The sequence below is a fragment of the Cryptomeria japonica genome, chromosome 5 (genome assembly GCF_030272615.1).
Source record: "Cryptomeria japonica chromosome 5, Sugi_1.0, whole genome shotgun sequence".
Taxonomy (NCBI): Eukaryota; Viridiplantae; Streptophyta; class Pinopsida; order Cupressales; family Cupressaceae; genus Cryptomeria; species Cryptomeria japonica.
The window spans coordinates 323510997-323536165 of record NC_081409.1 but is presented as its reverse complement, the minus strand read 5'-3'; positions in this window follow the sequence as shown (position 1 = coordinate 323536165).

Below are 25169 nucleotides of genomic sequence, written 5' to 3'. Positions count from 1 at the left end.
ATTGAAGAATATCAAACTTCAAGATGATCTGAGGACTGCTAAGGAATTCATTAAAGGACTTTAGGAGAACCTGGTTATAGCACAAAACTAGAGGAAGGAACTTCATGAGCAAATGCAGAAACATGATGATGAAAAGGAAACTCTTAGTGATATTGCAGATAAGTTGAGGAAAGAGAACACTAACATGAGGAATGAAATGCAAGATCTAACCATGAGGCTATGTAAGGATAATGAAGACAGAAAGAAGAATGAAGAAGACTTGACTAGGAGACTTAATGATGGAGCAAATGAAAATTTGAGACCTTGTCATGAGAATGATATACTAAAGACAGATCTGATTCACATGCAACATGATAAAGAGGAGCTTAGGAGACAAATTGGAATTTTGGAAAATGAGTTGATCATTACAAATGAACACAAAGACAAATTCAAGAAAAGTTTAGAAAGACTCGATGACATGCTGAAAAGACAAAAACTTGATGGAGATACAATTGGACTTGGATTTGAACATGGAGAAAGTTCCAGGACTGCAAATGATCAAGATCATAGAAAATCGGTAAGACAACCTAATGCTTATACATTTAATGGGAAATGTTTCAATTGCAACAAATTTGGTCATAGAGCAAATCAGTGCAAATTTAGAAATAATCAGAACACAAACTTACCCACCGGTCAATGTTCCAAATGCAATAAAGTTGGTCACAATTCAAAAAATTGCAAAATGAATGTGAAATGCTATGTTTGTGGTAGATTTGGACATTTATCTAATCAATGCAGAACACAAATTGGTCAAGGATATGGAAAAGCTATTCAGAGGAATAATGTAACTTGTTATGCATGTAACAAGATTGGGCATATTGCAAAATTTTGTAGAAGCAAGACTATATCGGTAAACAATAAAGGATCTAATGAGAAGGTAAATGAAATAAAGCAAGAATTTTCAAAACAATGGATTAAGAAGGGAGATCAGAGAGTTGTTGATTTGTCTCTGCACCGGTAGAACAGAGTAACCCTCCATCGGTAGGAGATTATTCATCTAACTAAGGAATAATCCTTAGGGTGTATGGCAGCAAGTTGAAAATCATGCATTCTACCCTCGGTTGATGGTAAGAAGACACATTTCTTCTTTACCGACAGATGTGTTAAAATTTCACTTAACCGGCAAGCATTTTAATGTTGTTTTTGAAGAAATTTTTGGTTATAAAGCATCGAAAAACCCTCATTTACATCCACCAAGCATTCAAAGAGCGCAAAATTGAGCAAAGGCATCCTAAGGTGAAGCAACAAAGTGTTTTTCAGGCATTCGAAATGGCATCTTCATCTTCTGCACCTGAGTTTATTGCAAACCCTGCTATAGTAGAAAACATTAAGTGCCCTAGGCTCGTGTTTAAGATCATCCCTGAAATTGCCAAGCAAGATGATTCTACTAGAGCTTTTTCGAAAATTCTAAACATACCTGAATTGCCACATTCACTGCAACATAGAAAATTAAGGGACTGATGATTTGAAAAAAATGTACAATGGTGTTATTACTTATGAACAAGGTTTGGTTAAACTAGAGCACAAGATTGTAGGAGACCTAGGATTTGTTGAAATTCTAAACATACCTGAATTTCTGAAGGAGGTAGTTTGTCTTGTACTGGACAGAGTTCGTGGAGAGTTTATGTGGCTAGACTCTATTTTTAAAATCTCAAAGGAATCAATCAAGGCAGTTACTGGTTTATCCTCAATTGGTAGTAGGCCCAACAAAATAAATAAGATACCTAGCAAAGGTGTTATGGACCTAACCGGAGCCACATCCGACAACAGATCTCTTAGGGTTAATGACATTACTAATGCAAATGTAAGATATGTGAGCATGGTACTTGGCTATAGAGTAACTCATGCAAATAGATTAAAATTTGTTTCCATCTTATGTATTCATAGTGCATATGAGATGGTCAAAAATAATGCTAGGATTGATATCTGTGAATGGCTTAAGGATGAACTGTTGATAACCTGAAAAATATTAAGGGTGACAAGAAGGGGACATTCTGTTTTGGCAACCTACTTGTGTGTTTGATGCTTTACTTCACCAAAGAGATACCTAGCATTGGTCATTAGGACTTTGGATATGGCATCTCGGTAGGCAAACAAATTCTGGAAGCTATCACTGGTATGGGCTCTAACTGTGACAACATTATATCAATCTACTTCAAAAACTTCCAAACTAAGATGAAGGCTAGAGAAAGGATATCACATAGCATTATAGACAAGTATGATAAGCAAATTTGTTTTGTATTCAAACAAGATGAAACATGGATGGAAGTTGTTACTCCTAGAACTATTTGGATAACATAAATGGGTTATGAAGTTGACCTAAATATTCTTGAAGCATATGCTAAAACACTTCTTGATGCACCTAAGGAACCATCTGAACAATTTTTTGGTAATGTTGAGAGCATTGAGAGTGTTGTCTATGTGCAGAAGCAGAGAAAAAGAAGAGAGAAATTTATCAGAGATGCATCCAAGATGGCTAAGGAGGTTAAGGAAAATGTAATGAACTTGAGTGGTATATCTGCTAATGAACTAGAAGGATTGGAACTAGTAGCTCATGTTTCACCAGTTGTCACTTCTTCAGATACAAGAAGTGGAAAAGCAGCTGAGTTCAAGAGAGTTGAGAGGAAGAAGAGGAAACCCTCACCGGTACCTTCTCCTTCTCCTAAAAAGGCAAGAACTTTAAGGAAGAAGCAGCAGGATGTAAGAGAGCCTAAGAAGAAGCTAACACCAAAGAAGAAACAACCTAAGACACTCGATACCCTTACACTGGAGGAACTGGTAAATGAGATAACTCAAGAAGGTAATCTCAGTAATGTGAACAAATTGTATCATTCATTCAAAGATTCTGACAAGGACACAATAGAAGCTGTAGACACCTAAAATTGTCATTTCTAATTAAATAAATATCTTTATTTATTTAATTACTTTAGCCTAATTCTTCTATTAATTAAATAAATCTTTATTTATTTAATTAATTCATTTATCCTCTTCTAGCCTTATTTCTCATTTAAATAAATACATTTATTTATTTAAATTATCCTTTTCCTATATTAAATAAATATTTTATTTATTTAATTATCCCACTTCTTCTATTAATTAAATGAATCTTTATTTATTTAATTAATTCATTAGCCTTTTCTACCCATGACACATGTCATTCATCTCTTATTTCCTACATTACCTACCCCTTTCATTATTTTATTATTTCTTTTACCTACCCTCTAATCATAGCCGACCTCCTTTTACACCTCTCAATCTTATCCCTCCATTTCATATTGTGTCTTCTATATAAGGAGATGCTTCCTTCATTTTCAAACCCTAATGAGCTAATGACCTAATTACTTGATCACTTGACTACACTACGATCCTACTTGCAACCACATTCCGTTCTTTGTTGAGCTCTTGTGCACATAAAATCTGAGATCAAATATATCAAGCAAGATCAATGGAGATAGGAAGAATGGAGATCCAAACCCTATTGGACATGTGATGGTATAATCTTTGTGATTTCGTTTGATTTGCATTGTCTTAGGTAATCTTCATATGTTATGGTGGATCTTTGTTGTTGTTAGGCTAGGGTTTTGTGGTTGAATTCATTTAGCCTTTCAATATTGTTATTATTGTTATCCATTTTCACCATATACATTTTGGCACGCCCGGTGGGACCCTTGTCCCTTTTGCATTTAACTTCTTTGTTGCAGATTTTGTAATTTGAAGTTGCAGATCCAACGTTTTCGGCAGCATTTTGATATTTCCGCGTCTGCGTACTTTCGGATCGCGTTTTTGAATTTTTGGCGCATCTGCGACCTCTGGAATCGCGTCTGTGTTATTGGAAATATTTTATTTTTCAAGTTCCAGGAAGCGCGTCTGTGTTATAAAGTCGCGTCTATGCTATCTTTAGCTGCGTCTGTGTCCGGAGGCCGCGTCTGTGATCTGTAGTCGCGTCTGTGCTTCACAAAACCGCGTCTATGTTACCCAATCGCATCTGTGTTGAGGGTAATCATGTCTGTGTTCACCAGTTTCAAATTTTGGGTTTTCGTTGATTCAGTTTTTTGGATTTTGCATTTAGGGTTTCAGATCTAGTTTATTTTGAGCTAACATTTTCAGATCTAGCTAACAAAATTGGTGCATCTTGTCTTGAAGGCTAAATCGTTTGGTTGAAGGCCCCTATTTTCACAAAGTCTTTTGAGTTTAAAATTTACCTAACTTGTGTGCTTGTAGGAAGGGGTGATCATTTGAAACAATCCAAACTACTAATAAATCTTTGTTGCAGGTCCTTGGCAAGGGTTTTTTTGGATTTTTATTGTGTGCCTTGTTTTCATAGACTAGCAAACACTTCAATTGGTGCACTAAAATTGTATCATTGTCTTTTGTGTCTTGAGCAATAGGCTCTTTTTGTTTAATCTTTAGAGGGCCTGTCTTCCCGTGTGGTCATTAGGACTACTAGTGAGAAGAGAACGACCCAAGTGGTAGCGAGGAAAACCCACCTCTTCCGAACCACTATAAACAAATGTATTCATGGTGAAAACTATGGATAATGTGAGCTGATTAGTTCATACCGACACTATGTCTCCCCATAAACCCGTTTGATCAAATTTATTTGATCAGTTGTAGGGCGTAACCCCTACCGGTTGGGAGCCTTCTGTATTTACAGAGCTGAAAGTGCTGCATGTATGGCCACACGAGTAGATGCCCTTACTAGCACCTTTTTGTTTTAGAAGCCCAAATCCTTCTAGTTGTTGGGGTAGGAGGTCAGACCTCTGGTAGCGGCCCACACACATACGGTTCTTAGTAGAGATACAAAGTTCACCACGGGGAGTTTTCGTGGGGACTGATGCTTGGCTGACCCAAGAAGTGAGTGCCAAGGGTGGAGCCAGTGAGGTCAAGCATCTAAGTATCTGCTCTGAATAGCGTAGCCTCGGGGGTAAAACCCCATGTGGGATCAACAACTAATGTCTTGGCCAGCCATAAGAATTGTGCTTGACTTATGTTAAACATTCAAAACATTCAAGACCAAACAGCAAAACATTGTGTCTTTTGTGTCTTCAAGTGTATGCAAAACATTTTTACATCACACAACACACTTTTCTTGGAGTCATTTTGAGTCTAGACACTTGCAAACATTGGGTCTTCATCTACACTGTGTCCTCTTGTCACGAAAAACAGTCGAACAGTTAGATTTGGTCACAACAAAAACGACTTCACAGATTGGAAAAAATTGCACAAATTTTACAGAAACGCGTCTGTGTCGGACATAATAGCGTTTGTGTGGTATAACCACGTTTGTGAAGGGCAGAATCGCGTCTATGTTCCAACAAACAACATTACACCTTTGCAAAAAATCTTAGAAACGCGTCTGTGTCAAACAGAGCCGCGTCTACGTCAAGAAACCGCGTCTGTGAAGTATACAGGCACGTCTGTGTCCGGAATTGAAAAATTGTTACAGTCCAGCAAACAAACACAATCAGTTTTGAAATTCTTGAGCTTCCTAGGTCATTTCTCTAGGGTTTCATTTAGCAGTCAACCTGTCCTTGGGTCTCACAAAATCAATCATTGCTTCACATCTCTCATTACATTCACAATTGTCTAAACTTGAGTCAAAAAGTCACTTGCCTGTCCTAACTATACTTTGTCAACACACTACATACAACAACACTTTGCTAAGTGGTCCCTCATCAAGGTTTCTTACCTTTGGGTCTCATTTGGTCCTACTTAGAGTCAAGGTCAACTTACCTCATCAAGAGAAACTATCCTCTCTTTGGAAGTCACACCTACTCTGCTACATACATACTTGGTCTTACACTTTGGACATTGCAAGTACACCTCAGATTCATTTACATTCCATCCAACTCTTGGTCTTCCATACTCTTTCCATTTTTCATCTAGTCTCACACATCTTGGTCAATACCTAGTTCATGGTTGAAACCCGTCTTCAAAAATCTAGGAGAGAAACTAAAGAGGCTCAAGAATCCGCAAACATGAGTTCTTATGAGTATGATAATGAGATCTTTTTCAATTCTGATCATACTACATTACCTGACATGGATGCCTATAGAAACATTCCAAATGTTTAGAACATGGACACTACAAACAACAATGCTATACATAATTACAATGTGGACAACTTTTCCGTACATTCAGTAGATGTGGAAGAATCCATTATGAATCCCCATTTCAATCAATTGGTTGAGGAAATAAGGAGGGATAGATAATACTTCTTACAAATGATGGCACAAAGTCGAGCCAAGATACCTCATGACTTTGACATGTCTCAAATAATGGAAAATCAACCTTTGCAATAACCTCACTCCAACATGGATCAAAGGAGACCTAATAGTGGAAGAAATAGAGGACCATATATGGTACCTGAATCACCATCAGCTTTGCTTCAAAAACCAGAGGTCCCACATACACATGGTCAAACATATGATACTCACCTTCGCAGACCATTATGGAAGTCTTATGGAGAAAAATATGCTCAATCACATATCAATGCTAAGGATCAACCACCAAAGCAATGGGATATTCAAAGGCATGCTCAAAATTTGGACACAAGGAAACCCCATGTCAAATTTGGGGGCAATACAATAGAACATGACATGCCTGTAGAGTATGGTATACATGCACAAAATAGATATGGTGTTCCTCAACATGAATCTATACCAAGTGGTCCATATGCACAGCATCACTATAGACCTCCTCCATATGAACATGTGTATGATCAATATCATCCATATATGCAACATGCTCCTCCTCCAATGGGTACCTCAAACATAGGATATGGTCCAAGAAGTCGATCTCCACCTAAGAACAATTTGGAGCAACAAATCAGGGACTTACAAAAGAAAATGAAGGACATAAATACACTAAAACCAACATACACATTGAGAGACATATGTCCTTATCCATTTGACAAGAGCATTCCAATGCCTCCTTTTCCTACACACTTTGTGACACCTAAATTTGATAAGTATAGAGGAAAAGGAGATCCTAAGGCACACATAAGATAGTTTTTCACAGCTTGCATTGAGGTAGCAGCAGAAGAGACATATTTGATGAGATTATTCCCACAAAGCTTAGGTGATCAAGCTATGGAATGGTTCTCCCAACTACCACCTGGTATTAAGTCATGGGGTGATCTAGTAGAGGCATTTATCCAACATTTCTCCTACAACATAGAGACAGACATATCACTCACTACTTTGTGCAACACCAAGCAAAAGGAGGGAGAATCTTTTGTGTCATTCTTACAAAGATGGAGAAATCTAGCCAGCAGATGCTCTTGTGAAATTCCACAAAAACAAATGGTAGAAATGTTCACCCAAAATGTTAACAAAGATATTGGCTATGATCTAAGAAAAGCTTGTTTGTCCACCTTCAAGGACATTATTGAAAAAGGCTTAGTGACAGAAAAGGTCCTAATTGAACAAGGAGTCATCAAGATATTCAAGGAAAACAAAGATGACTTTAAAGGAAAAGACAAGCCAAGATTTTGGAATAAAAACAAGAACACGGTCAATGATGGTGTTGTTGATGCCAACACAATGTGACCCAAAGTCATTTTTTCTGGATCAAGTTCTACAAACAATCAAGTGAATACTCAAACAACTTCCAGATCACGAAGGAAGTACACTCCATTGGGAGAACCACTTGAGTCAGTCTTCAAGAAGCTAGTGGCAAACAAGGTAATCACAGTTCCAGATTTTCCTCCATATGAACCAAAGGTTAAACCAAATTGGTGGAATGATGATGAGTATTGTGAATTTCATAAGAGCAAAGGTCATAAGACAGGAAATTGTCATCGACTGAAGAACATCATACAAGATCTCATTGATAGAGGTGACATTGAGATTGAAGGACACTCATCTAATCAAGAACATGAGATGTTTAAGGAACCATTCCCAAAACATGACAAGGGAAAAGCTAAAGCCACAGAGGATCAAACCAACTCTACCAGAGCATCTTACAACTATGATTCAACTATCAATCACATTTCAATGGACAATTACGTCTCTACCATTATCATCAAGGACAAAATGTCTGAGAATTCTACCCAGAGACCCAAGATTGTCCTAAAAGGCGTTGGATCTTCTTCCGAACCTACCTCTAAATTTCATGTTACAACCCACCGAGGTAAAATCACTTTGCAAGGTGCTCCAACTAAAAACACCACTTCTTCATCAACCAAACCTGAGTATGACCTTGTAGAACAGTTAGGGAAGACACCCGCGCTCATCTCCATTCTTGAGCTCCTACGCATATCCCCTGCACATAAAGCCATTCTTGACAAAATCTTGAGAGATACTGTCATTCCTACTGATCTAAACGTGGACCAGTTTCAAGCCATGGTGGGATACCTTTCCATTCCACATTCACTTACTTTCACAGAAGCCGATGACGCCTCTGTAAGTCAGCCACATAATGTACCACTACACATTGAAGCCTTCATACACAAACATCGAATAAAAAGAGTCCTGATAGATGGAGGAGCAAGTCTAAACATTTGCACATTAAGCACTATTACACAATTGGGATATTCTGATAAAGTTGTGAATTCTACAAACAAAATCACCATCAAAGCATATGATGATGAAGAGCGTTCATCCAAGGGCACAGTTACATTACCTCTCAGAGTTGGGCCAGTTACAAAGGATGTGGTTTGTCAAGTCCTGGATTTAAATCTCACTTACAACATATTGCTAGGACGTCCTTGGATTCATGAAATGAGGGCAGTCCCATCCACATATCACCAATGCATTAAGTTTCCTCATAATGGAGTGGAAGTAACAGTTAACGGTGATCCTAATCCATTCATATACTACAATAACTTGAAATCAAAGACTAAGACCATCATTCCCAATAATCGTGAGGTTGTTCCTTCCTTGGCATACATTGATCCTGAGTCATTAAAACCTTCGACATCAAAACAAGGTGAGCTTAAAGGCAAGTTTTAGGACAATGGCATGGGGGAATATACTTTAAATCAGACCATGTACTTACGACAAGTCATGAGTTCCCCAAAAGAATATGGGAGACCACATCCTAACAAGCAAGTATCCATCATGATGCTCAAATGGGACCCTACTACCTTTCAAAGATGGGGTGAACTAGAAGAGGAAGATTTATACCAAATGCTTTTCAGAGACAATGAAGAGAAAACACAAGATCACATCAATCTACCATGTGAGAAATATGGCAAAGGCTTCAAAATTCTACAAAAATTCGGGTATGATGGAAAAAGCCCTCTGGGATTACAAAAAGAAGGCATCATGGAACCTTTACAACCTGAATTGACTCTCAAGAAGGAATGCTTGAAAGGACTTGGTTTCTTAACTTCCAAGATCCACACCCAAAGGGCAGAAGAAGCCTTACAAATCAAAGCTGTCAAAATTCAACAAGAGGATCGCTATTCCATGGATTCCAACGAATGGGAATGGGGTTCCGACAAGTCTTCCAGTGACTACGAGCTCACTGAGACATTCAGAGAGCCAGATGAACCCACAGAAGAAGAGGATTTTTATAACAAATTTAGAGTTGGTCAAGAAACAACCCATGAGGATTCCACATAGTCCTTGTCTCAAGGTTCTAGGTTGAAATCACATAGGATGAGAACACCTATCCCAGAATGCGCTACTAGTGATGATAATTTGGATTCACTCACGATCGAGACTGATGAGGAGAGTGCCATCGATGACCTCGATAATTACCTTGACATACCTAAATATAACTGCATCTTCACTCTTAGCCTCGCTAACTTTGAAGACATTAACAGCCTTCCCCTTGTTCACCACCAACTCATTGACTGGGATCATGAAGGACCTGCACAGTTTGACACATTCCAAAACGATGAAGCTTTTATTGACTATCTGGGCATATGAGATGATCTTCCCCCTGGAGACCATAAAGTGAGATACACTATAGAACTCAATAGCATGGCATATTTTGGTGAGGGTGTCGGACCTTCCAGTCGCAAAAATGTGAAAATCAAGGGTCTTATGGGGAAAACCACACTCTGGCGCTGTCTGACCCCAAAAAAGTAAAAAGAAAGGACGTATCTGAGGGTGAAAACCTCTCTGAGGCACCCGAAGATGGAAGGCTCGACATTCTCCCAGCATCATATGAGGAAAAGTCATCCATGTTGGTAGAAGAGACTATCAAAACAAACATTGGTACAAAAGAGGTTCCACACAACATATTCCTAGCTCAGTCATTGACAGAGTCTGAAAGGTCAAAATTCATAAGTTTCTTCAAAGAATGACAAATCAACTTTGCCTGGTCATATGCTGATATGCCTTGATTAGATCCGGATTTGGTAATGCATCATTTGACAGTCAAAACAGGGGCAAAACCAGTAAAACAGAAATTAAGAAAAATGTATCCACAAGTGGCATTACTAGTCAAAGCAGAACTTGAGAAATTACTCAATGTCAGATTCATACGCCCAATTGATTATCCTGAATGGATCTCCAACTTGGTACCTGTTAGTAAACCAGATCGCAGCATCAGAATCTTTACAGATTTCAGAGACATCAACAAAGCTTGTCCAAAGGATGACTTCCCATTGCCAAATATTGACTTGATTGTTGATCTCACCGCAGGTCATGAAATGTTATCCCTGATGGATGGATTCTCTAGTTATAATCAAATAAGGATCGTACCCAAGGATCAACACAAAACATCATTTACTTGTCCGTGGGGAACTTTATGCTGGAATGTCATGCCTTTCAGGCTAAAGAATGCAGGTGCTACATATCAAAGAGCCATGACTACTATCTTTCATGATCTCATGCACGTAACCGTGGAAGATTATGTTGACAACCTCTTGGGCAAATCAATAGATAGAAATACGCATTTGGACATACTTTCAGTCGTCTTTGATCGGTTGGAAAAATACAAAGTAAGATTAAACCCCAAGAAATGTGTCTTTGGAGTAACCTCCGGGAAGCTCCTAGGATTCATTGTATCCAAAAGAGGAATTGAAGCTGATCCAACATAAGTTAAGGCCATCTTGGAAATGCAACCTCCAAGAAATATTAGTCAACTTCGATGCTTACAAGGCAGACTCCAGTCCATCCGAAGATTCATAGCACAATTGGCAGATAAGTGTAATCCTTTTCAGCACCTACTACATAAAAACATCAAATTCAAATGGGATGATAACTGTCAACAGGCCTTCCAGACGCTCAAAGATTATCTTCTAAATCCGCCAGTTCTGATGCCACCAGTTCCAGATCAACCTCTATTACTATACATATCAGCTACTCCAATAGCACTGGGGGCACTCTTAGCACAACAAATGGCTGAGGGCAAGGAAAAAGTAGTATACTAAATCAGTCGCACATTGGTGGGATACGAGCTAAACTACACACCAATTGAGTGTACATGCCTCGCCGTGGTCTTTGCTTCACAGAAATTACAACATTACATGCTTACTCATAAGACTAAGTTAGTTGCAAGGATAGACCCATTGAAATACCTTCTCAATAAAGCAACACTTACTGGGCGACTGGCCAAATGGGTAATGATACTTAGTGAATTCGACATCGAGTATGTGGATAGAAAAGCAATAAAAGGACAAGCCATTGCAGATCAATTAGTAGATGCTCCCATGATAGATGATGTTCCTCTAAGTTCAGAATTTCTAGATGAATCCATTTTGACAATGTCACATGCAAAGCCATGGCAACTGTACTTCGACAGCTCATACACACAGCATGGGGCAGGAGCTGGCATCCTCTTTATAACTCCTCAAGGGGATTCTATACCAAAATCATACCGCTTATCATTTCCTTGCACTAACAATATAGCGGAATATGAGGCATTAACAACAGGATTATGAATTGCAGTTCAATGGAAGATCTAGGAACTTCGTGTTTTTGGGGACTCCCAACTTGTCATTCGTCAAGCAACTGATGATTACCAAACAAAAGATGAGAAATTAATGCCTTATAAACAAATGGTGGATGATCTAAAACAACACTTCACAAAGATAGACTTTGAGCAGATACCAAGAGAGCAGAATCGCGCTGCAGATGCCATGGCTACAATTGCTTCCTTGATTGATTTACCTCCAAACGAGACCCACTATGAGTTCTTGGTGGATAACCTTTTGGTTCCTTCATATTAGATCATGCCTACTAAGATGATATGCGTTGTTGGTCCTGAATCCCAGTTATATGGTTCCATTTTCACATACCTACGTGACAATACTCTACCTCCTGATCTATCAAATAACCAACGTCGCACTTTCATTCGGCAACCCTCTCGATATGTCATTTTAGCTGATATCCTATATCGACGAGGTCTAGATGGCACTCTTCTTAGATGTTTAGAAAGCAACGAAGCTCAGATTGCGTTATGGAAAGTGCATGAAGGGATATGTGGTCCACATGCTAGTGGTCCTACCTTGGCCAAGAAACTCATCAGGACTGGATATTACTGGCCCAATATGGAGAAAGACTCATATCAGTTTGTCAAGAAATGTAAGCAATGTCAAATTCATGGAGACCTCATACATGCGTCAGCACAAGAACTTCAACCACTTGCGTCTCCTTGGCCCTTTTGTCAGTGGGGACTCGATCTCATAAGCAAGATTCACCCTCCTTTTTCCAATGGTCATAAATTCATTATCACTGCCACAGAGTATTTTACAAAATGGATTGAAGTCGTGCCTCTCACACAAGTTACTGGAAAACAGATTGCTACATTCATCCTCAACTATATCATCTGTCGATACGGCATTCCTATTTCCATTATCACTGATAACGGGCGTCCCTTCAAAAATCAAGATGTTCATGAACTCTGTGACCGCTTCCATATCTCCCATCATTTCTCCACACCATATTACCCCCAAGGTAATGGCCAAGCTGAGGCGTCTAATAAAATAATCCTTAAAATCCTTAAGAAGACAGTCGACGATGCTGGTCGTAATTGGCATATCCAACTTAATCCTGCACTTTGGGCCTACCGCACAAGTGTCCGCACACCTACAGGAGCTACACCCAATTCACTTGTCTATGGCACTAAAGCCATCTTGCCTATTGAGGTTGAGTTACCCTCTTTACGAGTCTCTTTGCAAAACATCATCAGTGATGAAGACTATAGGGTCTCTCACTTACAAGAGCTAGAACTACTGGATGAACGAAGACAAACTGCTTTTAATCATCTCAAGGCTTATCAACAATGAATGAGTCGCAGCTACAATCACAAATTCAAGCCTCGCACATTTGAGGTAGGTAATTTAGTTCTTAGAGAAAACCCCAAAAATCAGCAAGACAAAGAGAAGAAGGGTAAGTTTGAACCAAACTGGCTTGGTCCTTACATCATTACAGCAGCATATGGATTTGGTGCATATCAGCTCTCAACTATAGAAGGTGAACCTTTGGAGGATCCTATCAATAGCATGCACCTTCGCTGGTTCTACACATAGCTCTTCAGAACATCCTAATTCAAAAAATGCAAAAAAAAATTCAAAAAAATTCAAAAATACAAAAAAAAATAAAAATTATAAAACAAAAAAAATCGTTACTTGGTGAAAACCTGGCAAACAGGCGCCTTGTGACACAAAAACATTGAAAAATCAAAAAAGTAAAGAGAAATAATTTCTTCCAACGGTGAAAACCACTTCGGTGGCACGCTGGGCAAGTACCATGGTGAAAACTGGGTCACCAACGCCATGCGTAGAGACATTGCTCCTCCCTCCTTCAGGATTCACTTTCATCCTTTCACTTTGCACACACTCACAACCTATTCATTCATAATAAACTTACCCATTCCCATCATGGCTTATTATTGATCTCCCTAAGATTGGTTAGCCATTCATAATAAACCTCCCTTTTCATCCCTTTCCATCCATAATAAATCAGATCCTATCTGTGGCTAAGGCAAAATCCTACGTCTAGTAATGGGTGTGGAACTGAGAACATCACATGTTTCAAGGAGTATAGTTTCTTCTAGCTTCCTTCAGTCTATCCGCGCACAATCCGCAATAAAGCAACATTTGCAACACATATCCATAATAAAGTTCCGTCTTCTCTGCAATAAAGTATCAGTTTCATGGATTCAGTCAGTTTCAGAGGAGACATAGCAGCAACAATGGACTTCAGCAAATCAAATCTTTCAACAGACTCAGACAGCATATGGTTCAGTGTTATCTATCCTTTCTGTGAAAGTAAACATTGTGACCACAATCAAATAAGACTTATACAAGTGACAAGAGACACTAAACTTGAGGACTATAGTGGATGTTGGTGTCGAGTCTTGGTTTTCTTTTGATTTTATCTTTTGGTGACATGTCTTTTAGCTTTTCTGGGATGTCTCTGACTAGAGATTTTATCTCCAGGATGTCTTTGACTAGAAAGGCGAGGATGGGGTATCGTCACCTATTTGTATTTGTTGTCTGTGGATTGTCTCTTAGTAATGCTATGACTTGTCCAAGGATATGAGGACACTGGGAGTCTAGTGTGAACTGGGGCATTCCTTGTTTGTGACTATCTTATCTCCATGCAAACAGGTACAATGACTTTCTGGGTCGAACATATGCCTCGATTGTCATAACCTACTTGTCATAATAAAGCTCAATGATGATAATGCACAAGAAGCTCTGTCACTTTCATATCTTTTATCTTTCATCCCCCTTTCTTGATTGACTTCCATCATCCTTCTCGAGTCCACGTAGCCTGCTATCACATGACTGAGTATAATGACACACCAAAAACATTTGCATTTCATGTAGTTACACCTGCATTATCACATATAAGCATTTCATACATACATATAGATATCACAACTGCATCACATCCTACACGCAACACCTGTTAGCACAATTTACATTTGCATTATCATATTCATCTACATTACATACATTTACTATTGCATTGGCATAACATTTTAAAACATAAAAGAACAAAAACCTTGCATTTCATTATGTTTATATTTGCATCCATAAAACAAACATCACATAAGAACATCTCATCACATAGGTACACATGCATATAGCTGCCGCAAAAATGAATCATCTCATATATATATAAAGTGTCATGATACAATGATGTCAAAATCATATGGCTACAAAAGCACCCGTAGGTGTCTACAATACAAAAATGGTACAAAAGTGATACATAGGGAGCCCTCTATGGCTATGATGAACTCCCTCCCTCAGAGCCACCTGGCCTCGATGGAATCTGAGCCCCTGAAGGACCCACCCCAAGATCATCCCTCCTATCTCCTCTATCTGGTGGTGGTGAAGGACTCATAACCCCACCACTAGATGCTTGTCTCCTCCGGCTCCCTCCTATAGCTGTCGTTGTACGCGACGGTCTATGGAAGCTCCTTGCCCGCTGATCTGCTGGCACTGCACCATAGTAGAGATCTCGCCAGTAGGCAATCTCCTCCCCTACCCGCAAGACATAAGCATATCCTACCCCTGTGTCCTCTGCTGCCTGTCTCCCTGCCCTCAGTGCTATCTTAGCCTCTATATAGCGCTGGATAGCCTGATCTTGCTCCCGCTCAGTATCTCTGAGCCTCATCCTGAGCCGATCCCTCTCCCTCTCTAGTTCTTGGATCTCATCTGCCTGGCCCTGGCAGATCTCCCTCAGCTCTAGTAGCTCATCCTCCACTGGGTCAGCCCCCTTCGCCTCTGCCTGTGGCTCCCCCTATATGGGTGCCTGCCCCTGTGCCTATTCCTGTACCTGTACTGGTGCCTATACTGGTACCTGTCTCTATCCCTGTCCCTGTACCTATACCTGTCTGGGACCCTGTGCTACTGGCACCTGTAGCGGCAATCCACCACGACCCCTCACCACCCGAGCCTGTCTCTCCTCACCACCCTCCCTCCGAGGTGCAACCCACCTCTCTCCAACTGCTCTCCTCCTCCTCCATCAGCCTCTGCCCCCATCACCTCCACCATCATCATCATCTCCACCCCCATCTCCCTCCAATGGCTCTCCCGGATCCGTCAACCGTGGGAATGGATGCTCTGCCCAGTATGCTGTGTACTCAGCATCCATCTTGGCATCCTCAATCTTCGACCACATGTCCCAGGGTAGGGGCATCATCTCTACCAGTTGTATCACTGCCTGATCATATGACAGCAAAGGCCCAAACTGTGCCTGATCCCTGACTGTCCGTGCATACAAGTCTGAGCCCTGGGGCATCCTCTGAATCCGGCCAAACTATCGGCCAAGCCTGTCCACCAGCTGCCTCTCTAGCACATAGGGCATCCACCCAATCAAGTACCTTCTCTGAAAGGTGTAGGGAAGCTCAACGGCGTCATCCTCCCACTGCTCGCAGCCTAGGTATGGTCTCCATATGACCACATCAATATCATCTATCACCCGCCGCCAGTGCTCCAACCTACCAATCCGTGGCTGTGATGTGATCATATCATATAGGTGCACAAAGCTGCGTCCATGTCCTCTGCCCCTGAAGTGTATCGGTCGAGTAACCGGCAGATGCTCATAGGCCCATACCTGTAGCAATGTCACTCCGCAGCCCAATCCTACGGATCCATGATACAAAAACTGATGTAGCTCGTAATACAAGTGTGCCAGCACACACGGTCCCGAAGCATACCTGGTGTGCTGCATCACCAGTGTCTCCAGTGCTCCTCCCCAACCCACAGCCAACCCCCGTGTCACCCTATCTGAACACAGGAACCCACTGATCGCTCCTCCTACCACTGCTGGTAATGCTAATCCTGTGGCTGTCATGGTATCCCATGCCACATGTCCTACCCTCATCTCCAGTCCTAGGTCCTAGAATACTCTTCTCAGGGCCTCCCTGTCTCCATCTCGATCGTATGGGATCAGCTCCCCATCGATCGGTATCCGCAGAATCCTGTATACATCCTCCAGGGTGACTGTCATCTCACCCATTGGCAAATGGAACGTGCACGTCTCAGAGTGTCATCTCTCAGCTAATGCAGTCAGCAAACCCATGTTTGCCTGAAACTCAGGCACATATAGAACATGTCTCAGTCCCATCTCCTCAATAGCTGCTTGGTCCTCGAATGACAACTTAGGTCGCAACCTCTGAGTCGACGGGAATCTCTCTCGTGACTCCAGCATCGGCAAATACTCCTGCAGTCAAGCAAATCACTCATGTCAGTCATAGTGGCATTCACTGTTTATCACAAAATGCTACTTTTTATCCAAATGCATATTGCTATCTATCCTAGTGACACTCACTGTTCATCACAAAGTGTTGCTTCTATCCTAGTGGTACTCCCTGTTCATCACAAAGTACTATGTGTGTGGCACTCACTGTTCATCACAAAGTTTGCACTCTCTATTCATCACAAAGTGCTGCTCATATTTTAGTACTCCCTGTTCATCACAAAGTACTCTATCTTGGTACTCACTGTTCATCACAAAGTGCCTTGATTTATCCTAGTCTTCCCTAGAGGATCTACTTGAGTGTATCCTCTCAGCAGCTTATCTAATTGACAGCGTATGTTCATCATAGAACTGTTGATTTGACCTAGAAGACCAAAACTTAACACACGCGCTTACCTGACATAAACGCGCTTTCAGACTGCACAGACGCACCTGAAAAACACAGGCGCACCTGATTGACACAGACATGCCTGGGCGACAAAAACGTGCCTTCTTGGCACAGACGTGACTAACCATCACAAACGCGGTCGCATTTGACATAGACGCGGGTTCAAACGCAGACGTGCCTGGCACAAACACAGACGCACCTTGCAAGCACAGACGCGCCTGGCACCAACGCAAACGTGCCTGGATGTTTTTGGACACTTTTTGGACCCTAGTCTAAGCGCATTTATTACCCTATCTAGCATGCATTAATGACAAAATTAAATGCGTCAAAGTACGAGGAGGTTTGGTGGTACTTACCAGCTCTCCTACCTCTGCTGGCCTCTGAAATCGGCGAACGTAGTTGAATCTATGAATGAAGGCCATTGCTGCTAACTGTTGCTGCTCTATTTTTGCTCTGCAATCTGCTCTCGTGAATGTGTAGATGACAATGAGGATGTATTTTCCCCCGTGGTCTATCTTATAGACTACTCCTAGCCCTCGCCTTCGTTTCCCGAGTCAGTCTTCTTTATCCCGTGACTTTGTCACTTTATCCGGTCAATCCATTCTAGCCTATCTTTCTTATCGAGAGATTGTCTGCAATATTTTTAGACATTTTCATCTAATCTCTCGAGGGGGCATATCATTCCCATCTTGGGGCAACTCTATATCAATTCATCTTATCTTCTTTGAAACAACGCGACAAGCCACATTGTCTCAAAGAGGGGCAAAATGTAGACACCTAAAATTGTCATGTCTAATTAAATAAATATCTTTATTTATTTAATTACTTTAGCCTAATTCTTCTATTAATTAAATAAATATTTATTTATTTAATTAATTCATTTATCCTCTTCTAGCCTTATTTCTCATTTAAATAAATACATTTATTTATTTAAATTATCCTTTTCCTATATTAAATAAATATTTTATTTATTTAATTATCCCACTTCTTCTATTAATTAAATAAATCTTTATTTATTTAATTAATTCATTAGCCTTTTCTACCCATGATACATGTCATTCATTTGTTAATTCCTACATTACCTACCCCTTTCATTATTTTATTATTTATTTTACCTACCCTCTAATCATAGTCGACCTCCTTTTACACCTCTCAATCTTATCCCTCCATTTCATATTATGTCTTCTATATAAGGAGATGCTTCCTTCATTATCAAACCCTAATGAGCTAATGACCTAATTACTTGATCACTTGACTACACTACGATCCTACTTGCAACCACATTCCGTTCTTTGTTGAGCTCTTGTGCACATAAAATCTGAGATCAAATATATCAAGCAAGATCAATGGAGATGGGAAGAATGGAGATCCAAACCCTATTGGACATGTGATGGTATAATCTTTGTGATTTCGTTTGATTTGCATTGTCTTAGGTAATCTTCATATGTTATGGTGGATCTTTGTTGTTGTTAGGCTAGGGTTTTGTGGTTGAATTCATTTAGCCTTTCAATATTGTTATTATTGTTATCCATTTTCACCATATACAGAAGCTAGTATAATTTTGCATTTAGACATCTATAAGAAAGTTTTGATTGAAGTTGTAGGTGATCTGCCGAATGACTTGTATCTAAGATTAGAAGCTAAAATAATGTTAGTAATGGAATTAGATAAAAAGTTAAAAGTTGAAGCATTATTGGCAGTGCACCCTATAAATTCTAAAGAGGAAATTGATGAATTGATTTCTGAAGCAAACTGGTCAGTTTTTATGAGTGGACACTGGCAGGTTAGCCTGATGGTTGAGAGAGTAAAAGAAATTTGATGAAATTGCAGACAAATGGGATATATTTTTTGTTGAAAAAGAAAAGAAAGAGGAAAGGGAGAGACAAAAATTAGATAAATATTTTGCTAAGGTATACCAGAAGGACAAAAGTAAAAGTAAAATTGGTAGTATACCTGTTATAAAGGTTATAGATAACATTCCTCCACCAACACAAGATTCTCCACCAATAACTTCAGATACACTGGTACATACAGACAATCAATCGGATAAGGCAACTGAAGAAGAAACACATGATGACACTAACCCAGATTCTGAAATTCTTTTCACTATGAATGTTGATACACAAGATTTAAACATTGTTGTGGATAAAGAGACTGCAGAGGTTAAGTCAGCTGATGTTAAGAATAGTGAGATCTTCGAGTCACTGGCACACACTGTTGACTCTCGGAACATTGAGATACTGGCAGAGGCTAAGGAAACTAACACTGAGAAACGAGAGACAGAGAAACCGGTAGTTGCAAAGGTAATAACACAGACTGAAAAAATAAAAGAAGTAGAGGTAATAATGCAGATAGAGAAACCAACAGAAAATGTAAATAAAGAGGAAGCAATTAATGGAAATAAGGAAGAAATAGTTAAGACAATTGGGCAAGTATCTGTTGAAAGGAAATCTATTGCAAAACCAAGCACATCTACTGGAGAATTCAGACCCAATAATGTAATAGATGTTCTATTGGATTCATTTAAGAGGATAATAGATTGCAATGCCTTAGCATTTAAGGCTGTATATTACACATTACCTATTTGAAGATGATTGCACCAACCTATAAGATAGATCATATTGAGGATTCTTTAGGTAAATTGGACGCATTGTCCAAATTTATTGCTGAAAATATTCTAACCATAGATAAGGTGAATGAGGAAAGTGTAAAGGAAAGAGTATATAAAGAGAAAGGTGAATTATTTGAGAAAACTATCCAAGATTGTATTGAGCACATGGATTCACTATTGCCAGTACTTAACTCAACAATTTTGGAATATAAGGAATTGTATAGAGAAGCTAGCAAGCCTCACCACCTAACTGAAGATATTGATGAGGAAATTAAGAAGACACAGAAGGAGATAGATGACATTGCGGATAATATGATAGGCTCTTCAGGACTTATCTCAGTTTTTGAACAGGAAATGGCAGCTTGTGAGGAAAAGATTGAGAAAATTGAGAAAGAGAAAGCGAGGATAAGGTTAAAAGCATAGGAACTGAAAAGCAAACTTGGTCCAATATTGGACAGTCTTATCACTCAGTGGGTTGAGCTATCAAAGACAACAATTCAAGGAGAATGGTCACCGGAGTAATGGATGCACTATCTGACCGGCATGATCTAGCAAACAGAAACCATTCTTTCTGATAGTAACAAATTCATGCAGAGCCTGAATCTAATTCTGGCGGACATTTTTCAACTTGTAAACAACCAATTACAGGCTATGAGGTAGCATTTCTGTATTCTTTAATTATTTTTGACATCCTTTGCCATTGATGTCAAAGGGGGAGTAGTATGGAGAAAAATAAATGCACAGAGGAGATCACTTGCTCAGGGGGAGCACACTCTTTTTGGGATCAAATTTTGGATTTTTCTCATGAGTTTTGCCATCAATGCCAAAGGGGGAGATTGTTGGCATTCTACACTCTATGAGAATTTTTAATGTTGTCATTGATGGCAACCAACCAATAACAGGTTGAATAGGTTCACCGGTAACACAGACATCATCTATCGGCACCGGCAGGCACATTCACCAGCATCCAGATCACACCGACAATGAAGTATACCAGCACTCAGACCGACATGAGAAAAATTTTTGTTTATATAAATTATATTGTAAATGCAATTAATTATTTGTATGTGGATATGATGTATTGTAAAGACTCATATATGTATGAGATCTGATAGATCATTTTGAATAAGGATAGATGATTATTATTATTGGTATATGTAAGACAACGAAAGGTTTTTGTTAAGGTATCTGACTGATCTTAAACTGGTACTAAACCAAGCATTAGAGATGTTATTTTGAGCAGTACATTGTATTGGATTTAATTATCCATTTGGTAGTCAGTGAGACTCTTCTATTGAACATTGAGCTCTAGGTTGTTGGCCATCCTGCATGTGCAGGCCCATGTTGTAAGTAATATTTATTCATATTGGCCAATGAGTAAATATTGTGGGTCACAAATCCCACCGAGGTTTTTCCCACACCGGGTTTCCTCGCCAAAATATCTTGTGTTATGGTGTGCATTATGGTGTCTCTGTTATTTCTCTTTACTGCTCTATTGCTTGTTTACCGATACATTGATTTAAGTTGCAAAGTTTTAAATAAGTTAAAATATTCCATTAACCAGTTAGACACTGATTCACGCCCCCCCCCCCCCCCTCTTAGTGTCTTTGGGACTGTCATTGCATCTAACATTCAAAATATGATGAAGATTGTAAGGATGCATGAGAGAAAAAGAACACAAAGAGAAAGTGACCATAAAATCATAAAAAGCAATAATAAAAGCCCCACTCAAGCCTACTTGCCAAAATTTCTATTAATGCATCTTAGATCAATAAATGCAATATTGATGGTAGATGGAAGACAAGTCATGTCTCATGTCGAACATTGGGGTGTTGAAGGTTTGTTTACCATCATGTCAAAATGGCAAGCTTTGAAAGTCTAATGGGGTGACTCATTAACTCAACCTAACCATTGATGATCATAGCTTCAGAGCATTCTTTATAGTCATGCATGACTAACTAACCTCAAGTTTATTAAATCCTTCCATTATTCAATCCTTTAATGGGTTTTTTTTTTAATCGTTTTTGAAGGAGGACTATAAACAAAAAAGTGGGTCCATGTATTCAATATATTTGTGATTGAAATGATGGTCTTGTACGATAATATATTTTTTAATTTAATTACTTAATTCTAAATTGCATCCAATTGTATTAATTTACCTTATCAAACGAGCACTAAGTTGCATTTGATTGTATTAATTGATCTCGTTCTACTCCAAGGCCCCATATCAAATATTAGTATAAAATACATTTAAGCCTCATATATTTTAATGTTTTAAAATTATAATTTATCTCAAACATCATTAAGACTCCAAAATAAGTTAAACTCCTCAACTAATATTTCAATTTTATAAAATATTTTTTATCAACAATTTTGCATCTTAACTTTTCAAAACATAAATATTTGCTTTGCACGGAATTCTAGCTTTTGATTTATTCACAAATACAACTAATAATCCACCTAACACAATTTTAATTGTTGTAATATTTGCCTATGAAGTTTTGCCAAATTGTGGCAAGATAGTTTTGTTCTTTGATAGTAAATAGTTTGATTTTTTTTGTTGGTTAATGTGATAATTCTATTGGTTGGCTAAGAAATATAATATCTTAATAATAAAATAATAAATTTAATTATTTTTATAATAATATTTGTTATAGTTAATATATTGATTTGAAAATAATTTAATTTAATATATTTTAAAAAAATAAAAAATAACTAAAGTATCATGTTGATTGAGTTTGTATATAATATCATGGTTATGAATTTAATTGATTTATTATTTTTAATTTCTAAGTGGAGAATGAAAAGGTGTTAAATATTGATTGTTTCTTATTTTTCTGTGCATTTTATTTTATTTTGTCTCCCAATTAATTTGTTGTTTGTGTAGCACCTTTTTTTATTGGTTTGTCACCTTATTACTTATTATTGGTAATACTTTTATTTTTCATATTTGCAAGCTATATATTATTTTAAATCTCTTTGATTTTTATTCGCTTTATTTAACAATTTTAATTTTAAATACTCAACCTCCACTATAATTCCATGACAAGAAATATGTGTTAATAATAATATAATATAATTAGCCAATAGGCTACTTATAGTGTGGAGTTTCAGCTCACACCTGTCTCATGCCAATAAACTACCAATAATATTCTAAAACTTGTTTACAACACCAAGAAAACATCTATGCGAAACTTTTACGATGGGCATCTCACACTATCAAACTGTTGGAAGTATGTGTTGATATATTGTTGTGGTTGTCATTGGTGTCAAACTTCTTGTTTTGAAATGGTTTGGAATGTTTGTGGTGCATAGTTATATTGTTGTGTTATTGGTGTAGTTGATCTATTGGTTATTCTAAAAGTGCTTGGGTCCAAAATATGTTGTTGGTGTTGGGCATTATTGTTATCTTCATTGGATATAGTTTCGATATCATGGTTATGATGGTTTTGCGGTCTGAAAACATCCTTGTGTTCTTTGGGTGTTGTGGCATTGATTATTGTTGGTTATGAGATTCTATGTTTGACCTATATTTAGGTCTAGATATGATTTGTGGAAGTATGGTTGATATGTTTTGGGTCTCATCGTAGTGTGCGGAGATCCAGATTTGAGTTGTTTTCATAAAAGAGTATGTTTTGATCGGTATTTGTTTATATGGTTGCATAGCATGTGGATATGCTATTGGTTATGTTTTGGTGATTGCGGATTAGTGAATTAATCTTTGGAAAATGTGTTTTGGTCCTCTCTTTCTCCTAGAGTGGATCAACGTGTGTGTTTTTTATTTAGAAAGTATATTTTAATTTAGGTTGACTTGGTTTAAGCTTTGATGATCTATATTGTATAAAAAAATGAGTTTGATTGAGTTAAGAGTATTAGCATGGGATGTGAGTGAGAGTAGATGTAGTGAGTAGCGAGGGTCGGAGGTTTGGAGGAGAAAAAGAAGAGTTGTGTTCGAATGATATGCAAGTTGTGTTGAGACTGTGATAGAGAGTTGAGATAGAGTGTTTGATGGTATGATGAAAGAATAAGTAACCGGTAGAGTACTGAGAGGGGGGGGTGAATCAGTATATTGAAAAACTGATACAAAGTTCCCAAGCTCAAACTCATTCAAACAAAGTAAACATATCTCAGTCAAGATCAATATTCTTAGGAATACTTGACATTAACCGGTTTAACTGTTATGACAACTTTTAACAGTAAACACCTTCAATCTTGTAAACATAAACAATGCTTAATCTCAACTCAACATATTCATCTCTCAATGCTTCTACTTAACATGCCTTATCAGAAGTTAACCAAATCAACAAATAAGATCACAACCACAAAAGCATTCACCACTTGACACAAATGTTTATACATGAAAAACCCAAATAGGTAAAAACCACGGTGAGATGGGACTCACAAGGATAGCTATCTGAACTCTTTCAAAGTTCACACTGTTAGGAGCCAAAGCCTATTAGAGCTTTACAATAAGTCTTGTTAAGAACTGTTGGCATATGTGCAGAGTGTGATGACATGATGATATTGTATGTTGTCATTGATGTCAATATGCTAAAGAGTGAACCGGTATATTGAAGCAAGCAACTTGCAAGAGAACCGATATGATGTGAATTGGTATATGTGAAAAAGTGAAGCGGTATGTTTCTCCAAGTGAACCAGTATGTTGGAGTGAGAAGCGGTATATGGAATGTTTTGTATCAAGGTCTCATATGGTATGACTACCAGTTGGTAGTCTCAGCTTCAGGGTTTCCGGTTGAAGTATTCCAATCCTTTGTGATTCAACTGATGTCATTATGTGATGAGTTAGCATTGTAATGAAGAACATATTGTGTTGCCACATTAGCCTTGTGCGCGTGAAGGATCTTGCATGAAGGAGATTAATCCTATCTACCTCGGGAATGTGTGAAGTCTCTGTAAATGGTGGAGAATGCGTGATGGGTTATCAACCTCCAAGAAGCGGTGAAAAACAAACGATGGAGAACATCTTGAGATCTGTTCAAGACTGTTGTATTCAATG